The sequence below is a fragment of the Dipodomys merriami genome, unplaced genomic scaffold, assembly GCF_024711535.1.
Source record: "Dipodomys merriami isolate MVZ:Mamm:240054 unplaced genomic scaffold, mDipMer1.0.p SCAF_22, whole genome shotgun sequence".
In the NCBI taxonomy this organism is placed as follows: domain Eukaryota; kingdom Metazoa; phylum Chordata; class Mammalia; order Rodentia; family Heteromyidae; genus Dipodomys; species Dipodomys merriami.
Window position 1 is genome coordinate 17,845,169 of NW_027203604.1, and position 13,012 is coordinate 17,858,180.

The 13,012-nt window shown below is 45.3% G+C and overlaps 2 pseudogenes; one reads left to right on the forward strand and one right to left on the reverse strand.

The window, feature by feature from the left end:
• Window positions 1–366: 366 nt before the first annotated feature.
• LOC138834605 (peptidyl-prolyl cis-trans isomerase A pseudogene) lies at window positions 367–844 on the reverse strand (annotated as a pseudogene).
• Window positions 845–9,867: 9,023 nt separating this feature from the next.
• LOC138834958 (U6 spliceosomal RNA) lies at window positions 9,868–9,963 on the forward strand (annotated as a pseudogene).
• The last annotated feature ends 3,049 nt before the right edge of the window (window positions 9,964–13,012 follow it).

A 13,012-nucleotide genomic window follows, 5' to 3' on the forward strand; every position in this document is an offset into this window, starting at 1 on the left:
CTCAGATCTCAGCCTCCTGAGTAGCTAGGATTACAGGCATGAGCCACCAGCGCCCGGCTTATGAGTACATTTCTTATCAAGAATTGTTGCCTCCTCCTTTGTTTCCCCTTCCCATCGCTTCCCATCTCCCCCTCCACCCTCCACCCTCGAATTTTTTTTCACTGTTGTTTAGTTTTTATTCATAATCATAAACTTAACTCTGCAATCCAGCTAGATTTGGAGGGGAGGTAAGGAAAACATGGAACCCAAAGAACTGCAGTGAGAGCACAAAGATGACAGGATATCGCAAGCAGATGGGGTGGAAGGGTGTGCTCCTGAGCTACAGAAGGAATGGTCTGGTGGTTATGGTAAACCAAATTGAATGTATTAGAGTTGTCCGCAGTCAGTAATGGTGACCTTCTTGCTGGTCTTGCCATCCCCGAACCCAAAGCCCTGCATGGCTTCCACGACTTCCATGCCCTCTTTCACTTTCCCAAAGACCACATGCTTGCCATCCAACCAATCAGTCTTGACAGTGCAGATGAAAAACTGGGAACCATTTGTGTTTGGTCCAGCATTTGCCATGGACAAGATGCCAGGACCTGTATGCTTCAGGATGAAATTCTCATCCTCAAATTTCTCTCCGTAGATGGACTTGCTACCAGTGCCGTTATGGCATGTGAAGTCACCCCCTGGCACATGAATCCTGGAATAATCCTGTGAAGCAGGAACCCTTATAACCAAAAACTTTCTCTCCAGTGCTCAGAGCACGAAAGTTTTCTGTGGTCTTTGGGACTTTGTCTGCAAACAGCTTGAAGCAGACGCGGCCAAAGGGCTTGCCATCGGCGGCAGTGGGGTTGACCATGGCTGACAGCTGGTAACCACAAACGACAGCGGTGTCTGCAAAGCGTGAATTTTTTTTTTTAATCTGCATAGTTGTATAGCCAGGTGCCAGTGGTTCACACCTGTAATTCTAACTACATAGGAGGCTAAGATCTAAGGATTGCAATTTGAAGCCAGCCCAGGCAGAAAAGTCTGTGAAACTCTTATCTCCAATAAACTACTTAGAAAAAGTTGGAAGTAGTGCTGTGACTCAAATGGTAGAGTGGTTGTCTAGAACAAAGAGGATCAGGGACAGTGCCTAGGCCCTAAGTTCAAGGCCTAGTACCCACAAGAGAAAAAAGTTTCATTGTGACATTTCCACATATGCATACAACATATTCTTTTTTTTTTTTTGATCATGGGGCTTGAACTCTGGGTTTGGGCGCTGTCCCTCAGCTCTAGGTGAGCGCTCTACTGCTTGAGCCACAGCACCACTTCCAGTTTTCTGGTGGTTAATTGGAGCTAAGAATTTCACGGACTTTCCTGCCCGGGCTGGCTTTGAACCGTGATCCTCAGATCTCAGCCTCCTGAGTAGCTAGGATTACAGGCGTGAGCCACTGGTGCCTGGCCACAACATATTCTTGGAGAGCCCTCCCCCCAATTATTCTCTCAATCCTACTCCCTCTTCTTCTTTTTTAAAATGCCATCCTGGGGCTTGAACTGAGGTTCTGGGCATTTTCCCTGAGCTTTTGTGATGAAGGCTAGCACTCTATAATTTGAGCCACAGCTCCACTTTGGCCTATTGGTCATTAATTGGAGTTAAGAGTCTCATGGACTTTACTGCTTGAGCCAGCCTGAAACCATGATCCTCAGATCTCAGCCTCCTGAAAAGCTAGGACTATAGGTGTGAGCCACTGGTACACACTTCCACTCCCTCTTTTAAAACAATTTCAACAGGCATCATTGTTCTGTTTTCCTATAAAAGGTATTTTCATGCCAGTAAGTTATGTGGATCCTGTTCATGCTCACTCACCCTCTCCCTTAGTTCTCTACCACTCCCTTTACCCCACTGGTGCCCACCACTTCATCACAGCATGTTTTCCTTTCCTGTCATTATTCTTAGTGTGTATTAATTACACCAAGGGGTTTCACTGTAGTATGTCAGACATGCATATATTATGCTTTGCTCAGACTAACTGTCTCTCTGGCTTCCTCTTTCCCTGCCCCGATTCTATTGATCAGCAGTTTTCATTAGGTTCCTTATGCTGTCTTCATGCCCAGTTGTACTGTATTGCAAAACTACTCATCCTTTACCTTTCTTTTTCCTCTCCTCACCTCCCCTCATTTTCCTACATAGTCCCTTGGTTAGAATCATGTTCTCTCTATATGTGTGTGTAATAGATATTTACCTGTGCATGAATATATATTATATATTTTTATTACATATTTTTTTTGTTGGTTGTGGGGCTTGAACTCTGGGCCTGGGCGTTGTCCCTCAGCTCTTCAGCTTAAGGCTAGGGCTCTACCACTTGAGCCACAGCACCACTTCCAGTTTTCTGATGGTTTATTGGAGATAAGAGTCTCACGGGGGCTGGGAAGGTGGCTCAGTGGTAGAGCCCTTGCCTTGCATGCATGAGGCCCTGGGTTCAATTCCTCAGCACCACATAAGCAAAAAGAAAAAATCCGGAAGTGGTGCAGTGGCGCAAGTGGTAGAGCTGAGTTGAAGAGCTGAGGGACAGCGCCCAGGCCCAGAGTTCAGAGTTCAGGCCCCAGGACCGGACCAAAAAAAAAAAAAAAAAAGGGTCTCAAGGACTTTTGCTCAGGCTAGCTTTGAACCCTGATCTTTAGATCTCAGCCTCCTGAGTAGCTAGGATTACGGGTGTGAGCCACGGGTGCTAGCACTCTACTACTTGAGCCACAGTACCACTTCTGGCTTTTCTGTGTGTGTGTGTGTGTGTGTGTGTGTCTGGCTTTTCTGTGTGTGTGTGTGTGTGTGTGTGTGTGTGTGTTTTATAACGTGGTACTGATGAATTGAACCCAGGGCTGTTAGGCAAGCACTCTACCACTAAGCCACATTTCCAGCCCTCAATATGTATATTTTTTTAGGTCTAGCTTGTGCTGATAAGAAAAAACATAATTGGCTTTTTTTGGCTTGACGTATTCAACATGATTCTCTCTAATCCCGTCCATTTTCCTGAAATAATATGATTGATTGATTGATTTCCTTTCCTTTTTTTTTTTTTTTTTCTTATCAGTAGTGGGGCTTGAACTCTGGGCCTGGGCACTTTCCCTCAGGCTCTTCAGCTCAAGGGAAGTGCCTGGAGCCATAGCACCACTTCCAGTTTTCTGGAGGTTAATTGGAGATTAGAGTCTCACGGACTTTCCTGCCCAGGCTGGCTTTGAACCTTGATCCTTAGATCTCAGTGTCCTAAGTAGCTAGGGTTACAGGCATGAGCTACAGGCACCCAGTTGTTTGTTTGTTTGTTTGTTCCTTCTCCCCCTTTCTTCCTTCTTTCTTTTTCTTTTCTTTTTTTTTTTTTTGGTGCCAGTCCTAGAAAGTGAACTCCACGCCTAGGCACTGTCCCTGAACTTTTTTTACTCAAGGCTAGTGCTCTACCACTTGAGCCACAGCTTCACAGACTTTTCTGCCCAGATGGTTTGGAACTATGATCCTCAGATCTCAGCCTCCTGAGTAGCTACAAGTGTGAGCCACCAGCACATGGCTTTATTTTTCTTTATGGTTGTATAATATATATATATATATATACATATGCATATATTAAACATAGGCATGAAGGTATCTTTCTGTATATTGTTCTACTCTCCTTTGGATATGTGTTCCATAGTGGTAGGTCAGGGTTAGACGGGCAAGTTCTATTTTAGTCTTTTGAGGAACTTCCATACTGATTTCATAGTGCTTGTACTAGTTTACATTCCCACCATCAGTGTGTGTGAGAGTTTCTTTTCCTTTTCCCCTAATTCTCATTAGCATTTGCTGTTGATTTTCTTGATGACTGTCATTATGACTGGGGTAATATTAAATCTTTTTTTTGGGGGGGTCCAGTTGTGGGGCCTGAACTCTGGGCCTGGGCGCTGTCCCTCAGCTCTTCAGCTCAAGGCTCTACCACTTGAGCCACAGCGCCACTTCCGGCTTTTTTCTTTTTGCTTATGTGGTGCTGAGGAATCGAAGCCAGGGCCTCAGGCATGCAAGGCAAGCACTCTACCACTGAGCCACCTTCCCAGCCCCTAATATTAAATCTTAGTGTAGTTTTTTTTTTTTTTGTCAGTCATGGGGCTTGAACTCTGTGCCTGGCTTAGCTCAAGGCTAGCTCTCTACTACTTGAGCTACAGTATCACTTCCTGCTTTCTGGTGGTTTATTGGAGATAAGAGTTTCACAGATTTTCCTGCCTAAGCTGGCTTTGAACCGAGATCCTCAGATCTCAGCCTCCTAGTAGCCAGGATTACAGGCATGAGCCACCAGCTCCCAGCTTTTTATTTTGTGTTGCTACTGGCACTTCAGAGCCTGGATGCTGTTCCTTAGTTTTTTGTTTTGTTTTGTTTTGTTTTGCTGAAGATACTCTACCAGTGAGCCATAGCTCCACTTCTGGTCTTTCAGTGGTTGATTGGCAATAAGAGTCTCACAGGCTTTCCTGCCAGGCTGGCTTCAAATCAGGATCCTCAGATTTCAGCTTCCTAAGTAGCTAGGGTTATAGACGTTAACCTCTGGCAACCTGCCTGAGTTCTTTGTACATGCTAGATATTAACCTTTTATATATTGAATAGCTGGAAAAGATTTGTCTCCCATTCCCTGGATTGACTCTTGTTTCTGGTAATTTGATTTTTTTTTTTTACAACTTTTTTTTGGGGGGGCAGGGGGATGTGGTCGTGGGCCTGAACTCTGGGTCTGGGCACTGTCCCTCAACTCTTCACCTCAAGGCTAGTGCTCTACCACTTGAGCTACAAGCTAGTTTTTTTTTTTTTTTTCTGCTTATGTGGTGCTGAGGAATCGAACCCAGGGCCTCATGCATGCAAGGCAAGCACTCTACCACTGAGCCACCTCCCCAGCCTACTAATTTGATTCTTTTGTAGTGAGGAGAATCTTTTTAATCTAGTCCTGTTTGTCAAATCTTGTTCTTTTGTGCTGGGCAATCTGAGTCCTATTTAAAAATTAATTACCTGGACCTGTAACTTTTTTTTTTTTTTGTCAGTCATGGGGCTTGAACTCTGGGCCTGGGTGTTGTTCCTCAGCTCTTCAGCTCAAGGCTAACACTCTACCACTGGAGCCACAGCACCACTTCCAGTTTTCTGAGTGGTTTATTGTGGATAAGAGTCTTATGGACTTTCCTGCCCAGGCTGGCTTTGAACCACGATCCTCAGATCTCAGCCTCCTGAGTAGCTAGGATTATAAGCGTGAGCCACTGGCACCCACCCTTTAACTTTTTTTTTTTTTTTTGGCTGGTCATGGGGCTTGAACTCTGGCGTAAGTGCTGTCCCTGAACTCTTCAGCTCAAGGCGAGCTCTCTACTGCTTGAACTACAGCACCACTTCTGGTTTTCTGTGATTTACTGGAGGTAAGAGTCTTATTGACTTTCCTGCCCGGGCTGGCTTTGAACTGCAATCCTCAGATCTCAGCCTCCTGAGTAGCTAGGATTACAGGCATCAGCTACCGGTGCCAGGCTTGGAACTGTGACTTTTACAATTTACCCTATGTTTTCCTGTATTCACTTAAAAATTTCATGTCTTGCTGGGCACTGGTGGCTTAAGCTTTTAATCTCACCTACTCAGGAGGCTGAGATCTGAGGATTATGGTTCAAAGCCAGCCCACATGGGAAAGTCCACGAGACTCTTATCTCCAATTAGCCACAAAAAGTCAGAAGTGGTTCCCTGGCTCAAGTGGTAGAGTGCTGGCCTTGAGTACCAACCTCAGAGACAGCCCTTAGGCAAAGAGTTTAAGTCACAGGACTAGCAAACAAATAAAAACAAACAAAAAAATTAGAGTCTTAACTGTGAGTTCTTTGACCCAGAGCTGATCTTCATACGTGTGAGAGTTAGAGGTCAAGTTTCTGTCTCCTGTTAGTGGGGATTTTTTGCTTCACTCAGTGGTTGGGAATGAGGTCACCATTTAGGGGATGTCAGCCAAGAAGGCCCAACCCAATCCCACACAAGAATTGCTGTGGCTAATAGAGCCCCACTCCCTAACACCTCCTATCCCAACTGCAAACAGCCCAGGATACTTCCTGATGTTAACAAGGTTTGGTTTTTGGTTTCATGGTGCTGAGGATTGAAGTCAGAATCTCACACGTGCTAGCTATGGGCTCTACCATTTGAACTATGCTCCCCCGCCCTCTTGTTTGTGATATGGAGAGTCTCACTAACTTTTCCTGGGCTGGCCTTAACTGGTAATCCTTCTTGACCCTGCCTCCTGTGTAGCTTGGATTATAGGTGTGTACTCAAGACTTTTTTCCTTCCTCTTTTTTTTTTCTTTTCTTTTTCTTTCTTTCTTTCATTTTTTTCATGATAGGGATCAAACTCAGGACTTTATACATGCTATACTATAGAAGTGCTGGATTACTGAGCGATGTCCCAGCTCTACCCAAGGCTTTAAAAACATCTCTGTTACAATTTCCTGGCAATTGGGATAGGTCTTAGCATTTGCTTTTATTTATTCATTGCACAGTACTGGGAATGGAATCCTGGGCCTCGTGCATGCTAAGCAAGTACTCTGCTACTGAGCCTCAGCTTTGACAGTACTGAGGTCAGAACTCTGGGCTTCACAGTTGCTAGTTAGGTATCCTATCATTTCAGTCATACCCTAACCATTATTTATTTTTCAGATAGGATATTATTCCTCCCCACCCCCTCAAACTGGCTTTGGATCTGTATTCTCCTACCTGTGCCTCTGGAGCAGCTGGGATTACAGAAATGTCTTACCATACTCATTATTGTTTGTCATGGTAGAGGGTCTTACTTTTTACCCAGCAGGCCTTGAATGGTACTCCTCCTATCTCTGCCTCCCAAGCAGCTGAAATTACAGCCATGAGCCACTGCACCAGGCCCATGTATACTCTTTGGACTGGCATATAATTTTTTTTCTGGCATATAATTTTGAACATATTTATGGGGTATGAAGTGATGTGTCAGTCTCTGCACATGTCTGCACTGTACTTTGGTTCCTTATACCAGCTGAAACAAACCAAGGTGGATCTGTGCCTCAGAACCTTTCTCTGGTTGAGAGAGGAACTCTTGGCTCTGGATTGCTATACTGGCTCTGACTTAGCTTTTGTTATTCGTTGAAAGGTTATTTTTAGCCTTTGGGACTAGTTTTGGGGTAAGCCATTTGGGTACTTATGCAGCATTTTTTTTTTTTAAACTGATCACGACTATTTTCAATTGGATAGAAGTTCTAAGAAGAAACATTTCCTTTTAAAGGCTGTGTTTCTCTGGCAGTTCTAAAGCCTAATCCAAAAAGATTAGCAAAAATAGCCACTGTTTAGTAGTTCAAATCTGGGAAATGAAGGCGACAAATAGACTTCTCCGAGCAATCTTCTCAAGATGAAAAGGAAAGAAGGAAAAAAAAATAAGGGTCACCATTAGTAATGGCAAATTCCCTATTGGAACCAAATATTTTCTATTTTTAGCCAGGAAGCTAACCTTTGGCAATGATACATAGCATATACCTGACTATAACCTCCCAAATTTAAAGTTATATTAAGGACTAGTTTTGGGGCATGGTGCCTCATGCCCGTAATCCTAGCTGCTTGGGAAACAAAGTATGGAAGCATTGTGGTTCTAGGCCAAGCCCAGGCAAAAAGTTAGTAAGATCTCATGGTGGGGCATGTGTTAGGTGGCAGAATCACTGTTCAGCCTGGCTCAGACAAAAAAGGTGACTCAAGTGGTAGAGTAACTGTCCAGGTTTTTTGCCCAGATCAGCCTGATCTTCCTACACCCCCTCCTGAGTAGCTGGGATTATAGGTGTGTACCTCCATTCCTAGTCCTAGTCCTCTAACTTCTTTTGGGTCAGTCTTGCATATTAGCTGGTTTAGCTTAGTGGGTGTGATTTGATTCCATATCTTTGGGCATCATCTGTTCCCAGGGCTCTCCTTGAAGCTCCAATCCCAGCAGTCATAGCCCCAGAGTCTGGCTTTGTCTTTTAAAGGCTACAAGGAAACATAGCAGGGCTGGGAAGGTGGCTCAATGGTAGAGCACTTGCCTTGCATGCATGAGGCCCTGGGTTTGATTCCCCAGCACTACATACGCAAAAAGAAAAAAAAAAGCCAGAAGTGGCACTGTGGCTCAAGTGGAAGAGCCCTAGCCTTGAGCTGAAAAGCTGAGGGACAGCGCCTAGGCCCAGAGTTCAGGCCCCATGACTGGACCCAAGAAAAAAAAAAAGGAAACAGCATTTCCTTTTTGGAAATGTGTGAACTGCTTTCCAACTTAGAAAACAAGTGCACCTGAAAACCTGATGCCAAGTAAAATAAACCAAAACAGAAAAGAACAAACTTTGTGTAATTTCACTTAGACAAGGTTTGTAGCATAGTCAGCTTCATTGAGATAAGAATGGAATAGAGACTGCAGCTAGAGATGAGGATAGATGAAGAGTTAAGTGGGTTTTTTTGCTTTTTTTTTTTATTGGCTTGTTTTTTGTTGGTGTCAGTACCAAGGTTGAACTTAGGGTTCCTGCTTGTTCTACTGGTGCTCTACCACTTGAGGCATGCCTCCAGCACAGCTTTTTAATATATATTTTGGAGATGGAGTGTCTCAGTTTTGGAAGTGTCTGGACTGGCCTCAAACCAGGATTCTCTAGATCTCAGCCTCCTGAATTAGGTAGGATTACAGGTATGAGCCAGTGGTGTCTTGTAGGAGTTTTTTTTTTTTGCCAGTCTTGGGGCTTGAACTCATGGCCTAGACAATGTCCCTAAGCTTCTTTTGCTCAAGGCTAGTGCTCTACCACTTGAGCCACAGTGCCACTTCTGGCTTTTCCTGCTTTTGTGGAACTGAGGAAGTGAACCAAGGGCTTCATGCATACTAGATAAGCACTCTACCACTAAGCCACATTCCCAGCCCAGGAGTAAATTGTGTGTGTGTGTGTGTGTGTGTGTGTGTGTGTATGCAGAGAGACAGATTGGAGTTTATTTATTTGCTTTTGCTATGTGGCTTGTTTTGAATTTTCTTTTTTTCATTTGGTGATATGGAGTTTGAACTCAGGGCCTTGCTTTTACTAGACAGGTGCTCTTCTACTTGAGCCATACCTTCAGCCAGTTTTGCTTTAGTTATTTTTCAGGTGAGGTCTGGAGTTTTTGCCCAGAGCCAGTGCACACTTTCATATCTGGCTTATTTGTTGGAAAGGAGGTCTTGTTAACTTTTTCTTGAGCTGGGCTTGAACCATGATCCTTTCAATCTCTGCCTCCAAAGTATCTGTAAATATAGATGTGAGGCACTGCCTCTATATTTGTTTGTTTTGTTTTTCTTTTAGTGGTACTGGAGTTTGAACTTAGGTTGACACAATTCCACTGAGCTATGCTTCTAGACCTTAGAATTGAGTCTTGAGAGATATTTATATGTTCTAGATTCTCTATTAAAAAAAATCTTAAGGCTGGGAATGTGGCTTAGTGGTAGAGTGTTTGCCTAGCATGCATGAAGCCCTGGGTTTGATTCCTCAGTACCATATAAACAGAAAAAGCCAGAAGTGGTGCTGTGCCTCAAGTAGTAGAGCGCTAGCTTTGAGCACAGACAGGCTCAAGGATAGTGCCCAGGCCCTGAGTTCAAGCTCCAGGACTGGCAAAAAAAAAAAAAAAAAACCCAAAATCTCAAGGTCCTGAAGCTGGTGGCTTATACCTATAATCCCAGCTACTCAGGAGGCTGATATCTGAGGATTATAGTCATAGTTCGAAGCCAGCTAGGGCAGGAAAAGTAAATGAGATTTTTATCTCCAACTAACCAGTAAAAAGGAGGGAATAGAGCTATGGCTTTAAGTGGTAGAGTACCAACCCTGAGAAGTAAAGCTAAGGAAAAGTTCCCAGACCCTGAGTTCAAGCCTCAGTACTGACATAAAAATTCTGAAGCAAGTGTTTGCTTCGGCAGCACATATACTAAAATTGGAACGATACAGAGGAGATTAGCATGGCCCCTGCTCAAGGATGACAATAAAAAAAAAAAATTCTGAAGCAAGGGGCTAGGAAGGTGGCTCAGTGGTAGAGCCCTTGCCTTGCATGCATGAGGCCCTGGGTTCGATTCCTCAGCACCACACAAGCAAAAAGAAAAAGCCGGAAGTGGCGCTGTGGCTCAAGTGGTAGAGCGCTAGCCTTGAGCTGAAGAGCTGAGGGATAGCACCCAGGCCCAGAGTTCAGGCTCCACGACCGGACCCCTCCCCCGCCCAAGAAAAAAAAATTTGGGCACTGGTGGCTCACCAGTGGCTCACGCCTGTAACCCTAGCTACTCAGGAGACTGAGATCTGAGGATCATGGTTCAAAGCCAGCCTGGGCAGGAAAAGTCTTGATACTCTTTTTTTTTTTTTAATTTAATTTTATTTTATTTGAGAACATACTGTTCAGAGGGGCTACAATTACATGGGCAGGATAATGCATACATTTCTTACCAAGCATTGCAGCCTCCTCCTTTGTTTACCCTTCACCTCCCTTCCCCGAAGTCTTGATACTCTTATCTCAATAAACCACCAGAAAGCCAGAAGTGGCGCTGTGGCTAAGTGGTGGAGCGGGCTAGGGAACTAAAGAGCTGAGGGAAAGCGCTCAGGCCCAGAGTTCAAGCCCCATGACCACCACCACCACCAACAAAAATCTTAAGCATTTTGGATGAGTTTCTACTTGGATTGGTTGAGATCTGTCTCATACATGTAGTCTCTGGCTGTAATGTTGTGCAGTTATACAATGAGTCTTCCAGCCATGATGACAGCATTTACTTGAAAAGGGTTTCCCCTTGAACCAGTGAGCAGGAGCCTGTTGTATTTCATGCTCCATTTCTATCGTGTTAATCTGCCTCAAGTATAAGGTTGTTCAGGCTCTCAGAAGCCAAGACAACTCCCAAATTCAACATGGCTCCAGCTTTTAACTGAGAAATTAGTCATGTGGCCTAATGCTCTATTAAGCTTTTATAGTCTCCTTAATAGCCTGTGTCCTCCCCCTCTCTTCCTCCCTTCTCCCCAGCAGCCTGGGTTTCAAAGCTTCCATCATCCCTAGGAATGGATCTCAGGAGTTTTTCTTTGCTGCTGGTCTTCACAAAGCTCCTGACTGCCCTTGTGACTCAGATCAAAAACCCAAGTCCTCAATCCCTCTGGGGCACTGCGTCATTCACCAGCCATGCCCAGAGCTCTCTGACCTTCTGCCTTTCTCTCCAGTGCAGCTATGCCAGCCCCCAGGACTTTCAAACACCCAGAGGAGCTGTGGGCTGAGAGTTCTTCTGGGGGTTCCCATTTCAAGCTCCTTCCCCCAACCAAAAGCTCCTAGATCACACCCTCATCCCCCTTCACATCTTTGTTCCTGGTCAGTCTCTCCCTCCCCCTCCCCCAGTCCCTCCCCCTCCCCCTCCCCCAGTCCCTCCTCCTCCCCCTCCCCCTCCCACTGCTCCTCTCCCTCCCCCTGTCCCTCTCCCTCCCCCGTCCTTCTCCCTCTCTCCCTCTCTCTCTCTCTCTCTCTCTCTCTCTCTCCTCCTCTCCCTCTCCCTCTTCCTCTGCCTTTCTCTCTCCCTCTCTCCCTCTAGTCCTGGGTCTTGAACTCAGGACCTGGGCACTGTCCCTCTTTTGAGCTCAAAGCTAGTGCTCTACCACTTGAGCCATAATGCCACTTCTGGCTTTTTCTGAGTGGTTTATTGGAGATAAGAGTCCCACGGACTTCTCTGCCTGGGCTGGATTCGAACCAGGATCCTCAAATCTCAGCCTCCTGAGTAGCTAGGATTACAAATGTGAGCCACTGGCATCTGGCTCTGGTCAGCCTCTTAAAGTGGAGAGAAAGAGAGATTAAATATTTAGGTCTAGTATATATTGTTAATTTAGGACAGTGGTATGGTTTCCCATTTCCATGCATTTCCAGTACAGAAGTTTGGGGAGACTGAGTGTGGTGTTATACATCTGTAATCTCAGCTACTCAGGAGATAGATGCAGGGAGATCTTGCATTTGGGGCCAGCCCAGGCAAAGTTAGCAAGATCCTATTTTACAAACAAAAAGGTTGGGGACATGGTTCAGTGGTAGAGTTTGGGTTTAATCAGAGAGAGAAATACAGAGACAAAGAGAGGGAAAGGAAGGGAAGGAGAGGGGAAGAAAAGGAAGGGAAGGGAGAAAAGGAAGGAAAGAAAAAGAAAGGAAGAGAGAAAGAGAAAGAAAGAAAGAAAACAAGAAAAGGAAGGAAGGGGCCGGGAAGGTGGCTCAGTGGTAGAGCGCTTGCCTTGCATGCATGAGGCCCTGGGTTCGATTCCTTAGCATGTGCCACACAAGCAAAAAGAAAAAAAAGCTGGAAGTGGCGCTGTGGCTCAAGTGGTAGAGCGCTCGCCTTGAGCTGAAGAGCTGAGGGACAGCGCCCAGCCCAGAGTTCAGGCCCCACAACCAGACCACCCCCCCCCAAAAAAAAAAAAAAAAGAAAAAAGGAAGGAAGGAAAGAAAGAAGGAAGGAAGGAGGGGCTGGGAAGATGGTTCAATGGTAGAGTGCTTGCCCTGGGTTTGATTCCTTAGCACCACATAAGCAGAAAAAGCCAGAAGTGGCGCTGTGGCTCAAGTGGTAGAGCGCTAGCCTTGAGCTGAAGAGCTGAGGGACAGTGCCCAGGCCCAGAGTTCAGGCCCCATGACAGACAAAAAAAAAAAAAAAAGAAAGAAAGAAAGAAAAAGGAAGAGAGAAAGAAAAGCAAGCAGGCAAAGGAAGAGGAAGGAAAGAAGGGAGGCAGGCAAGCAAGCAGGCAAGTTTAGAAGAAATGTCTCAGCCATGGAAAGCATAGCTTTTAAATATCCATAATACCCTCTTTTTTTGGGGGGGGGGTCCGGTCGTGGGCCTGAACTCTGGGCCTGGGCACTTCAGCTCTTCAGCTCAAGGCTAGTGCTTTACCATTTGAGCCACAGTGCTACTTCCAGCTTTTTTTTTTTCTGCTTATGTGGTGGTGAGGAATCGAACCCAGGGCCTCAAGCATGCCAGGCAAGCGCTCTACCACTGAGCCACCTTCCCAGCCCCTCTCTCTTTTTTTTTGTTTACTTACAATTGAAACATTCTTGC